The following is a 13,736-nucleotide window of genomic DNA, read 5'->3' on the forward strand; positions in this document are numbered from 1 at the left end:
ATGTAATTCACATACTTTCTGTCCTGAAAGTGATGGGACCCACACAGAGTGACACATAAACAGCAGCATTGACCAGTTGAGCTGAATATACTGTTTCCATAATGTATATTTTATATAATTCTAAGTGGATAACAATAAACTTGTGACCATGGAAAATGGCATGCAATTCATTACAAACTCAGATCTTGGGTGATAATATTTTTGTAATTCACACGTGGGACTTGGGTTGGACCCAGCACATCCTTATTTCCCCTTGGTGGAGAACGGCCTTTTTGAAATGCTGCAGTCCATGTGCTGTTGGCAGACCCACAATGCTGTTCATGAGGGAATTTCAGGATTTTGTCCCATTGACATTGAAGGAACGGTGATATATTTTCAAGTCAGGATGATGAGTGAGTTGGAGGGGAAATTGCAGCCGATGGTGTTCCGACATATCTGCTGCCTTTTAGATGGTAGTGGTCGTGCACTTGGAAGGTACTGTCTAAAAATCTTTGGTGAATTTCTGCAGTGCATCTTGTAGATGGTACAAACTGCTGCTAGTTAGTGTTGATCATGGAGGGAGTGGATGTTTGTTGACGTGGTGCCAATCAAGTGAGCTGCTTTGTCTTGGGTGGTCTTGAGATTCTTGAGTGTTCTTGAGTATTCCATCACACTCCTGACTTGTGCCTCGACGATGGTGGACAGACATTGAGGAAATCAGGACGTGAATTACTCACTGCAGATTCCCTAGCTTCTAAGGCTTGTCCTGTTCTGTTTCTAGTCAATGGTAATCCCCAAGATGTTGAAAGTGGGGAGAGCTCATTGATTGTAACACCATTTGTGGAACTTTGTTGCAGTGGGAGCTTGCAAATGAGAAAAATTAGTTTTATTCGACAAAAAGAACCAGGTATTTTCAAGGTTCAATGTTTTGCTAGAGGGTGAAATAGTTTCAAGAAAGGTTGTGTTAACAAACACTATCATTGGTAAATTCAAAGCACTGTGATATAATATAAAATCTTCAAATGCTTATTAATGTTAATGTACATAAAGCAATGCTACCATTTTTAATAAAGTAGAATGGTTTAGATCACAGATCTTCGAGGTGCTGAGGTATTTTTAATGAAGTCAGTATGTCATGTTAAAATATGTACCAGTGATTTTTGAATCTCATTATTTGACGTTTAATAATTGGGACTTTCACAGAGTGAAAAGAAATGGAAAAGACTAAAACAAAAACTGGTTGGAAATAGCCACAGTAATCAGCAGACAACACAGTAGTCAAGGCATCATGAAACCAATGTTAAGTAAATGGATTGTGGCACTTATGGTCACTGTAATAATATGGGGCATACTCACAGTCAATGCGCTTTCTGAGCCTGTGACAGGTAATGCTGCAGATAGCTGCTTCTATTAAAGAATAGGAAAAACATAAAAGGATTTATTTTCAAATGTGGTAAATCAATTCCAATCAAATCTTGGGATCATTATTTTCACACTGCCACATCTGTAACACTTGGCTGCCCTACTCCCAATTCCTTACTGCTTCCATTCCATTTGTTACCCTGATCCTTAACTGTTTATTGCTGTCTTAGAAGGGGTTGGGATAAAGATTGGGAGGAAATTAATAAGGAGCTCAGAGTGGAGTGACTAGGAAGGGACTTTTTAATGTTGCTATTAATAGAAAGATGAATGATGAGTGTGGTGAACTCTCTGCTCTTCTTGGAAATAATTCCCTGGGATTTTTAAAACATCCATCAGTGAGGTCCTAAGGTGATTTGCACTGGTCTCTGACCATTTTTGAGGAAGGTATTGACAACAGCTACAATCTCAAACCAAGATGCCTTTGCAGGTGCTTGAAGATGACCAGTTGTTTAGCATGGAATCTCATTGAACATAGATCATAGGAACATGCTATTTAGCCTAATTATGTTGTTTATGTTCCATATGAACCTCCTTCCACTATACTTTATCTTTCCCTAACTAAACTCTAGCTTTTTTCTCCCCTCGTGCTTCTCCAGAAATACCTCTAAGTGAGTCACCTTAACCATTCTCTGAGGTAGAGAGTTACATATTCTAACTATCCCTTGTGCAAAGATATTCCTTCCTAATTCCTTACTGGATATAGCGACCACCTGATATTTATGACTCCAGCTTCTTCTCTTCCCCTTCATAATAACTCCCTATGTCAGACAGAATTATTATAGAAATCCCTACAGTATGGAATAAGTCCATTTGGCCATCATTTCCACGCCAGCCCTCCAAAGAGGATTCCACCCAGATCCTTCCTCCTATCCTATAAATCTGCAATCCCATTGCTAATCTATCTAGCCTGCACATCTCTGGACAATTTAGCATGGTCAATCTACCTAACCTACACATCTTTGGACTGTGGGAGGAAACCTGAGCAAACCTACACAGACATGGGGAGAACGTGCAAGCTCCACACAGAGTCACCCAAGGGTGGTATCAAGCCAGGGTCCCTTGGTGCAGTGAGGCAGCAGTGCTAACCACTGAGCCACTGTTACCCTTTATCATCTCTTTCCTGGAGAAATAAGCTCCAGCATATTCTGTCTTGTCTGATAGTTATTACCTCTCAGTTCTGCTGGCAAGTCATTTTTTAAAGACCTTTCCAGTGTCTTTTCATTATAAAGGTACACAGAACAATGGTAGCTCAGATGGCTGGTGAGTGAAGCAGAATTATGCCAACAGTGCGAGTTCAATTCCCGTACTGGCTGAGGTTACGACAAAGGACCTGCTTCGTCAACCTTACCTCTTACCTAAAGTACGGTGACCAAGAGGATAAACTCACCATCAGGATAAACTCCCGAAAGCAGCCCCGTGGACCTCCAGGACATTTTTAAACTTTGCCTTTTGTGACTTTCACGTGTTGTCGACTCTGGGGATTCTCAGTCTTTTTGCCTGTGGGCTGCTCCTGTGTATTATAAATGTCACAAACGTCCCTGTATTACAAGTATTTTCAGGTTAAAAAACACAGTTGTACAATCAAAGAGTTATATTTGTTATTATGTTTCATTTTTTTAATGCTTTATGTGGATGATTGAATTAAGGTGAACAGAATGGCCTATCCCATCTATAATTAGCGCAATCTTGTGGAAAGGGCCTCAGGTCACAACTTATCAGAAATATATCAGTGGAGTCAAAGTGGTAAGAGGTGGTCCCATGGAGCTCAAAGAGGATTGAAGAGCAATTCTGATACAAAAAGTGCCACTGGACTCAAAATATTAACTTGATTAGAGTGGTGCTGGAAAAGTACAGCAGGTCAGGCAGCATCCGAGGAGCAGGAAAATCTATGTTTCAGGCAAAAGCCCTTCATTAGGAATGAAGGCAGGGAGCCTCCGGTGTGGAGAGATAAATGGGAGAAGGGTGGGTTTGGGGAGAAGGAGCAAAGAGTACAATATGTGGATGGGGGTGGGGAGGGAGGTGATAGGTCAGAAAGGATGGTGGAGCGGATAGGTGGGAAGGGAGATTGGCAGGTAGGTCAGGACACGAGGATGGTGCTGAGCTGGAAGGATGGAACTGGGTAAGGTGAGGGGAGGGGAAATGAGGAAACTGGTGAAGTCCACATTGATGTCCTGGGATTGAAGTGTTCCGAGGCGCTGTAATCTAGACTCTGATTTCCAGTATCTGCAGTCCTCACTTTTGCCTAGTTCAAATTATTAACTGTGTTTTCTCTCCACAGATGTTGCTAGATCTGCAATTACTGCTTTTGTTTCTGATACACAATGATTGGGAAAATTCTGTGTTTATGACATGGGGGAAAATATCCCAAACAATTTGCCCTGGTTTTCATCTTAAAAGCATGGATAATTGATTCCAAAGAGGGTTTATTTTTATTATTTGTTCACAGCATCACTGGCCAGGCCCATATGTAATGACCATCCCTAAATTGCTTAGAGAGCAGTTGAGAGTCAAACATATTGCTGTGGGTCTAGAGTAGACCAGACTGGCTAAGGATGGAGATTTACTTCCCTGAAGGTCATGAGTGAACCGTTTATATTTTATGTTTCTAAACCTACACAAAACATGACAAAAGCAGGAAAGGCAAATTTTTTTTATTTAGCAAATGCAACTTTCAAAACCAAATGATCGCTTCCACATTAGCTGAATTTAAGCGCATTAGTCTACTAATTAAACTATAGAGGGGATGTTCCTCAGTAATGTGTAGCACATCTGTGATTTTCCACAAGTGCAAAAATGGTTTGTATTAAGGTCACAGTGGTGGAGGTTGGCTGTTCAGGGTACCAGCCTATCCAGAACCTGGTTTAGCAGGGATCACTGTCTCTGTGGTAATTCAAAACTTGCCACTCGATGTGTGGGGCTTGTCCAAAAAAAAATTGTTGGTGACTTTCCATGTTTCCCACTTAGACCCAAAGGATGCTTACAGAAATATTAATAAATATTCAACATAATTTTTATCAAAGTTAAGAAAGCAGCAAATAAACACAGCTTCTAATAAAGTAATTTAAAGAATAGTTTCAATATTTATTTTGTTTTCCAAACTTTATTATATCTTAATAATTTTTGTAAATATAATAACAAAACATGTATCCCTTCTGGTCTCCCTGCTAAAGGAAGGATGTTGTGAAAGGGTTCAGAAAAGATTTACATGGATGTTACAAGGGTTGGAAGGTTTGAGCTATAGGGAGAGATTGAGTAGACTGGGATTATTTTCCCCAGAGTTCTTGAGGCTGATGGGTAACCTTATAGAGGTTTATACAATCTTGAGGGGCATGGATAGAGTGAATAGCAAATGTCATTTCCCCAGAGTAGCGGAGTCCAAAACTAGAGGGCATAGGTTTAAGGTAAGAGGAGAAAGATTTAAAATGTATCTAAGGGGCACCTTTTACATGCAGAAAGTGGTGCTTGTATAGAATGAGCTGCCAGAGGAAGTGGTGGAGGTAGGTACAATTACAACAAATGGCATCTTGATGGGTATATGAATAGGAAGGGTTTAGAGGAATATGGGCCAAATTTGAGCAAATGGGACTAGATTAATTTAACATATCTGGTTGGCATGAACAGATACAGCTCGATGTATCTATGATGTTAAAATTTAGGTGGGCAATGGTCCTCGTCACACAAACACAGTAGATGCTGGAGGAACTCAGCAGGTCTGGCTGCGTCTGTGGAAGCAGAGTTAATGTTTCAAGTGCAGATTGTCTCTTCTTGTAGAGGATAAACCACTGTTGAGTCTTAATAGTCTTCCTCCCAAAATGCATCAGGATTAAATTCCATTTGCCACTCTTAGGCCCCATCTGACCCAGCCTATCTATATTGTCCTTTAGTTGAATGCATTCCTCCGCGCTATTTACAACACCTCAAATTTTATGTAATCTGTGAACGCACTGATCAAATCTCCTAAACTCATGTCTACATTATTAAATTACACAACAAGCAGCAAGGGATGTAGCAATGAAACCTTTGGTATGCTACTGGACACAGGCTTCTGGTAAAAAATACACCGTTCAACCATCACCCTCTTCTTAGGGTCATAGAGATGTATAGCACAGAAACAGACCCTTTGGTTCAACTCATCCATGCTGACCAGATATCCCAACCTAATCTAGTGCTATTTGCCAGCACTTGGCCCATATCGCTGTAAACCCTTCCTATTCATATACCCATCCAGATGCCTTTTAAATGTTGCAATTGTACTAGCCTCCACCACTTCCTCTGGCAGCTCACTCCATTCACACACCACCTTCGGTGTGAAAATGTTGCTCCTTAGATCCCTTTTATATCTTACCCCTCTCCTAAACCTATGCCCTCTAGTTCTGGACTCCCCCACCCCAGGGAAAAGACTTTGTCTATTTATCCTACCCATGCCTGTCATGATTTTATAAACTTCTATGAGGTCACCCCTCAGCCTCTGACACTCCAGTGAAAACAGTTCCAGCCTATTCAGTCTCTCCCTATAGCTCAAATCCTCCAATCCAGCAGCATCCTTGTAAATCTTTTCTGAACCCTTTCAAGTTTCACAACATCCTTACGATAAGAAGGAGACCAGAATTGCACACAATATTCCAACATCTATACAGTCACAACATGACCTCTTAACTCCTATACTCAATACTCTGACCAATAAAGCAAAGCGTACCAAACGCCTTCTTCACTATCCTATCTACCCACGACTCTACTTACAAGGAGCTATGAACCTGCACTCCAAGGTCTCTTTGTTCAGCAACACTCTCTAGGACCTTACCATTAAGTGCATAAGTCCTGCTAAGATTTGCTTTCCTAAAATGCAGCACGTCTCATTTAACTGAATTAAATTCCATCTGCCACTCTTCAGCCCATTGGCCCATTTGATCAAGATCCTGTTCTAATTCTTTGCTGGTCACTACACCTCCAATTTTGGTGTCATCTGCAAACTTACTAACTATACCTCTTATGTTCATATCCAAATAATTTATATAAATGACAAAAGAGTAGTGGACCCAGCACCAATCCTCGTGGCACTCCACTGGTCACAGGCCTCCAGACTGAGAAACTGCCATTAAGCCAAGTTTGAATCCAAGATCAGTGTCAAACCAGTGGGAGGCATTCAAAGGGGAGATTCAAGGAATTCAGAGAAACATGTTCCCATAAAACAAATGATGCAACCACCAAATCTTGAGTCTTCTAGATGTCAAGAAGCTTACAGGTTAAGGTGAGACAGAAGAGGAAAGACAACGTCCAACACCAACAATTCAAGACTCTAAAGAATTATGAAAATTGTAGAAAGCAAATGACTAAAATCAAGAGGGTAATTAGGAAAGCAAAGAGAGTGGATGAAAGAATGTTGGCAAGCAAAAATCAAGGTGAATGCAAAGATGTTTTGTTAACACATTGGAAGTCAATTAGTATGGCCCATGGTAGAGAGAGAAGCTATTAGTGTAACTCTTAATGATTACTTTATACCTTTTTTACGAAAGAGGGAACAATGCAGATATTACAGTTGTAGGGAGTGTGTGTGAACAGCTTCATGTGATCAATTTAGGAAGAGAGGGTGTATATGTGATTAGCCTGTGAGAGTAGATAAATCACAAGGAGAAGAAAAAAATGTACTTGAGGCTATGAAAAGAAGCCATGGAGAAAATGAAAGGTTTAACTATCATTTTTCAATCTTCATTTGATACAGGTATGGTGCTGGACGTTTGGTCGACTGCTCATGTTGTACCTACTTTTACAAAAGAACAAGGGATAGACCAAATAATTCCAGTTGGTTTAACCTTAGTAGTGGGCAATTTATTGGAAGCAATTCTATGAGATATGATAAACTGTCACTTACAAAGTCACTGATTAATTAGGGCTAGTCAGTCTAGATTTGTTAAGGGAAGATTATGTCTGACTAAATTGATTGAACTTTTTGATGAAGTAATGTGGACGATTGATGCGGGAAGTACAGTTGATGTGGTTACGTGGATTATAGCAAAGCTTTTGAAAAGGTTCTAAAGCTTATGAGATCCAGGGGAATGGGGCAAGTTGGATTCAAAATGGGCTCGGTAGGAAACAAAGGATAATTGTTGATGGTTGCTTTTGCAACTGGAAGTTTGTTTCCAGTGAGTTCCACAAGGCTCAGTAGGTCCTCTGCTTTTTGTGGTATATATGAATATTTTGGACACATGTAAAGGACATGTTCAAGACATTTGTTGGTAACACACACACAAAAAAAATCAGCTTCATTATTTGTAACAAGGAGGGTAACTGCTGACTGCAGGATGATATCAATGGTCTGGTCAGGCAGCAGATAAGTAGCAAGTTGAATTGAACAAGGGAGCTGATGAGTTTTGGGAGGCCAAACAAGGCAGCCAAGTACACTATTAATGGAGTTAAGGTATCAAACATAACAGCTGGACAGGTGTGCCAGAACTGGACCAATTACTAAATAGGCCACAATTCGCATACTGTGTGAATTTCTGGTCACCTCATTACAGAAAGGATGCACTTGCAATACAGATTCATGTGGGCATTGCCAGGACTGGAAAAACTGAAGCATGAGGAATGATTAGCTAGACTGTGGGTGTTCGCCTTGGAACAGAGGAGCTGAGTACAGGTTTGATTGAAATGTACAAAATGGAGAGGGACCTGGATAGAATGATGTAGGACAAATCTTCAGCAAAGAAGTCAGTTTTGGGAGGAGGGGTGCACAGATTTAATGTGATTGTTAGAAAGATTTGACGAGGAAACATTTTTTTTCACCCAGACTGTGGTGAGGGTATGGACCTAATTGCCTGAAGGGGCAGCAGAGACAGAAACCTTCAACTCATTTAAAAGATGTCTGGAGGTACATTGCAAGTGCAGTAAGTTGTGGGGCTACAGACCAAATGCTGGAAAGTGGGTTTAGGGAGGGTAGCTCATTCCTCAGCTTACACAGATGCAGAAGGGTGAATGGCCTCTGTCTGTGCTGTAAGTGTTCTATGATTCTAATGTCCTTATGCAGATCTTTAGGATGCCTTGTTGCAGCAAAGGTAACATATGATTACTTTTGTTGGTGTTGTTTAGTTTGGATCAGTAATCACATTCAGAGCAGCCAGTGTCTTTTTGGCTTTATAACTGATACAGGTGAAAATTGTGTTGCCGGTTTAAGACTGTGGGTTTGCAGAATGAGTGAATCTCTATGGCCATCTGGACTAAACAAAACACCTTGACATGGTGACGCTTCCAGTGAGTACAAAACAACAACAAAAAGAGGACCAGGCTTACCTGTCTACAGTAAATAAACTAATAATGGGATAACTTCACAGAATAATCAGCTGCAGAAGATGCCACACAAGGTACTACAAAATCTTTCTTCATCACTGACTTTTTGAGTGAAGCTTTTAATTTGAATTGTTTATCTGTAGAATCTACTTTGAAGAGGAATTATCTGTGTCCTGGAGACATTGGCATTTGAAGAGAAATGGTTCCTTTTATCATTCAGGGGCTTCCTTTGTACTGGGCCCATAAATCTCTGATTAGACCATTAAGGGATTTGCATAGCTGCAAATAAATCACTAATCCTCTGAAATTAGTGGCAATGAAGCCTGCTTATTGTTCCTTGCAGCTGAAAGGTAATGAATCCATTTAAATTTAACTAATGATCCCTCTTAGTGATGGTACTTTCAAGTTCCCACCAGCCTACATGAGAAGGATGCAATATTGTCCTGTTCTTGTATCTGAGGTAAACATTGAGTTAAAGTTTGATCTGGATGCTGCTAATCAGAAGCACAAACCGAAAAAAACTGGATTGGTGGAGGAAAGAGGAAATAGGGGGACTGTTTGGGTAGATCCTTTACAGATCTTCACAGTGTGGACAGAATGACCTTCTCCTATATGAGCCAATGATAATTGACAACAATGCTACCAGTTTAAGCAATTAATTCTGATTTTTTAAAATTTTCTTTTCTTTTTTTATCCCCCACACTACCGCCTAACTGCGGTAGTGCTTATTTTTCCCCAGCACCTATGGTGTATGTGTGTGTAGGTGTGAGACACAGTGAGAGACACAAGGTGCACAAATCTTTATTCAATTTCCACCACCAGGAAGATAGGAAAACACCCGAGTGGCCAGTGACAAGCGCTGCCCTTCACATCAAAGGGCAGTGCTGTGTGATCAAAACAGTGAAGGGGAGGGTAGGGACTAAATCAAAATAGAGTTGGAGGGAGAAATAATGCACTCCACTCCCTGCTTAATTCTGATTATTAACTGTAGCAGTCTCTGTGCCCATTGATGATCTAGATAATTGCTTTAAAAAGTGAGAGATTATAGTTACCAGGGAATCGGATAGAACTCTTTTCTTGGAATGGAGTTGGAGTTGATTTAGATAGGATTGTGGATGACTTCAGAACTGGGATCATAAACATAAGGTAGTCATTAATAATTTTAATAAAGAATTTGGAAGAAAGGCTATCACCCAAAGAGTGGTTAGAATATGGCAGTGGATGATGGATCACTTGTTAATTTTAAATCTGCGTTTGCTTAACAAAACCTTATCTAAGGGATCAGGGCCAAAGGAAGGTACATGGAGTTAGGTGACAGATCAGCCATGATATCATTGAACATTGGAATAGGCTCGATGGACTGAAAGGTCTATTCTTATACAGGGTATAGTTGAGGTGAAGAGAAGAGATGGATCTCAGGGAAACCAGCTAAGGACATGAGAGACAAAGGAATAGAAGATATAGTGATTGGATTGATGACTGGAGGAGGGTTGTGTGGGCTGTAAGTCCCAGAAAAAAAATCAGGTGCCTTATTTCTGGGCTGTAAGTATTTTAATCTTGAATATCTAATCTGGGTGCATTGTCATGCTAATGATGAATTTCCCATTCCAACAATCATTTCTTTCAGGATATTTGAAATTCTAACTGGTAGAGAAATGAGCAGTCCAGTGTCTCTTGCCTAACGCCTGCAAATGGAGCAGCATGAGCAGAAATAGTGAACATAGTGTCTATTTATGGCCATAGCTGCTGTATTCTAGTATGACTCTGAGGTCTCATCTTTTTTAGATTAGATTAGATTCCCTACAGTGCAGAAACAGGCCCTTTGGCCCAACTAGTCCACACCGACCCTCAGAAGAGTAACCGAACCAGATCCATCTCCTTCATGCACCTAGCACAATGGGCAATTTAGCATAGCTAATTCACCTAACCTGCAGATCTTTGTGGGAGGAAACCGGAGCACCCAGAGGAAACGCACACTGACACTGGGAGAATGTGCAAACTCCACACAGACAGTCACCTGAGGCTGGAGTCAAACGTGAGACCTTGGTGCTGTGAGGCAGCAGTGCTAACCCCTGAGCTACCATTTTAATGAATGGGTGTGAGTACATGGAAAAATAGACAAACAAGTGAAATGAGTTGGTAGGTAAGTACGTAGATGAGTCAGAGTAGTTGGATGGTTCAGAACTATAATAAAAACTGAAAGAACTGCAGATGCTAGAAATCAGAAACAAAAACAGATTGCTGGAAAAGCTCAGCAAGCCTGGCAGCATCCATGGAGAGAAAGCAGAGTTAATGATTTGGGTCCAGTGAAATTCAGTAAGGCGTTTGACAAGGTTCCCCATGGGAGATTGATTAGCAAGGTTAGATCTCATGGAATACAGGGAGAACTAGCCATTTAGGTACAGAACTGGCTCAAAGGTAGAAGACAAATGGTGGTGAAGGGTTGTTTTTCAGACTGGAGGTATGTGACCAGTGGAGTGCCACAAGGATCAGTGCTGGGACATCTACTTTTCATCATTTATATAAATGATTTGGATGTGAGCATAAGCGGTATAGTTAGTTTACAGATGACACCAAATTGGAGGTGTAGTGGACAGCGAAGAAGGTTACCTCAAATTACACTGGGATCTTGATCAGATGGGCCAATGGGCTGAGAAGTGGCAGATGGAGTTTAATTTAGATAAATGTGAGGTACTGCAGTTTTTGAAAACAAATCTTAACAGGACTCATACACTTAATGGTAAGGTCCTAGGGAGTGTTGCTGAATAAAGAGACCTTGGAGTGCAGGTTCATAGCTCCTTGAAAATAAAGTCGCAGGTAGATAGGAGAGTGAAGAAGGCATTTGATATACTTTCCTTTATTGGTCAGAGCATTGAGTATAGGTGTTGGGAGGTCATATTGTAGCTATACAGGACATTGGTTAGGCCACGTTTGGAATATTGTGTGCAATTCTGGTCTCTTTCCTATCGGAAAGATGTTGTGAAATTTGAAAGGGTTAAGAAAAGATTTACAAATATGTTGCCAGGGTTGGAGGATTTGAGATATAGGGAGAAGCTGAATAGGCTGGGATTTTTTTCCCTAGAGCATCAGAGGCTGAGGAGTGACCTTTTATAGAGGTTTATAAAATCAAAAGGGGCATGGATCGGGTAAATAGACAAAGTATCTTTCCTGGGTGGGAGAGTCCAGATCTAGAGGGCATGAATTTAGGATGAGAGGGGAAAGATATAAAAGAAACGTAAGGGACAATCTTTTTCACGCAGAGGGTGGTACGTGTATGGAATGAGCTGCCAGAGGAAGTGGTGGAGGCTCGTACGAATGCAACATTTAAAAGGCATCTGGATGGGTACATAAATAGGAAGGGTTTGGAGGGATATGGGCTGGGTGCTGGCAGGTGGGACTGGATTGGGTTGGGATATCTGGTCGGCATGGACAAGTTGGACCAAAGGGTCTATTTCCATGCTGTACATCTCTATGACTCAATGACTCTAAATCCAACGAAGGGTCACTGGACCTGAAATGATTTCTTTCCACAGATGCTGCTAGACCGGCTGAGCTTTTTCAGCAATTTGTTTTTGATTCAGGACTATTTTTGGTTGGGGGACAGTCAGATCTGGTCAATGGTTAGGCGAGAATTGGTTGTGTGGTCAAGGCGTAGTTGGGTGTTTGAGGGATGTTTGGGTTTAGTTTCAGGCATAGTTGGATAGTCAGGAGGTGGTTGGTGCCCAGGGTTTGGTTTTGCTGATTGAGTGGTGGGACCAGGGATTGGGAATTGAGTGTTGGGAATCAGGTGAAGGGGTGGTCAGTTTTGGCTGGCTATAAGTTGTCAGTAGTCAAGGGTTTAGTCATCAGGAGGGTACTTGGGGCCAGGTTACTGATTTTAAGGAAAATTTGGAGTAAATGGATCTGATCAAGATTTAGTCAAAGGATGTTTGGGTGGGAAGTTCATGGAGGTAGTTGAGTGGTTAGGGGAGTTTGTTGGTTTTGGTGTTACACAGCTGAAAGACCAGGTATTTAACAGTCGAACATTTCCTGGGCAAGGGTCCAGATGAGTCCGTTGTATTGAGAATAACTCCCTGCCCTGAACTCAGAGCTGGAGATAATCATGAAATTTGTTTTTATTTCAAAAATATACTTTATTCATAAAATAATTTGATGGTCTGTACAGTTGGTCATGCCATACATATGTAAACATGTACATACAGAGATCAGAATTTATCATTTTTATACAGGTCTGTACATTTTTCACTCATATGCCCATATAATTAGCTGAGGCGTCAGCAGAGCCCAAATGACTGCATTGGCCCCCTGTTCTTCGTTAGGCAGGCAGACTTTACACAGTGGTCTTTCCCCACCGCGCCTTGGCGGCAGCTGCCCCAAGCTTCAGCGCGTCCCTCAACACGTAGTCCCGGACCTTGGAAAGTGCCAGTCTGCAACACTCAGTCGGGGTCAACTCCTTCAGCTGGAAGATCAGCAGGTTTCAGACCACCCAGAGAGCGTCCTTCACCAAGTTGACGATCCTCCAGGCACAGTTGATGTTCGTCTCGGTGTGCGTCCCGGGAAACAGGCCGTAGAGCACGGAGTCCCGCATCATGGCGCTGCTTGGAACCTCGACAAGCACCACTGCATTCCTCTCCAGACTTCCTCTGCATAGGCACATTCCAGAAGGAGGTGTGTGACGGTCTCATCCCCCCCGCAGCCGCTTCGAGGGCAGCGTGTGGTGCGGCTGAGAGTCCGGGCGTGCATAAAGGATCTCACAGGCAGAGCCCTTCTCACCACCAGCCAAGCCATGTCTTGGTGCTTGTTGGAAAGTTCTGGCGATGAGGCATTCTGCCAAATGGCTTTGACAGTCTGCTCAGGGAACCGCTCGATAGGATCTGCCCTCTCCTTTTCCCAAAGGGTCTCAAGGACACTACATGCTGACCACTTCCTAATGGATTTGTGGTCAAAGGTGTTTTTTTTTCCTAAACTTCTCCACGAAGGACAGGTGATATGGAACGGTCCAACTACTCGGAGCGTTCCGCGGCAGCGAGGCCAGGCCCATCCTTCGCAAAACC

At 41.9% G+C, this 13,736-nt stretch overlaps 1 long non-coding RNA gene across 3 annotated transcripts in view; it reads right to left on the reverse strand.

The window, feature by feature from the left end:
• Positions 1-598: 598 nt before the first annotated feature.
• Positions 599-13,736, reverse strand: part of LOC122560018 — an 18,196-nt gene continuing 5,058 nt past the window's right edge. For 2 of the 3 annotated variants that reach the window (XR_006314620.1, XR_006314621.1), the window contains exons 2-3: positions 2,789-2,911; positions 599-1,386 (exon numbers count right to left, since the gene is read on the reverse strand). This is a non-coding gene — a long non-coding RNA (uncharacterized LOC122560018). Of the gene's footprint in view, positions 1,387-2,788; positions 2,912-8,685; positions 9,393-13,736 lie in introns of those variants that run through there. The other variant, XR_006314622.1, reaches the window with a different exon arrangement.

Source organism: Chiloscyllium plagiosum, chromosome 20 (assembly GCF_004010195.1).
Source record: "Chiloscyllium plagiosum isolate BGI_BamShark_2017 chromosome 20, ASM401019v2, whole genome shotgun sequence".
Classification (NCBI taxonomy): domain Eukaryota; kingdom Metazoa; phylum Chordata; class Chondrichthyes; order Orectolobiformes; family Hemiscylliidae; genus Chiloscyllium; species Chiloscyllium plagiosum.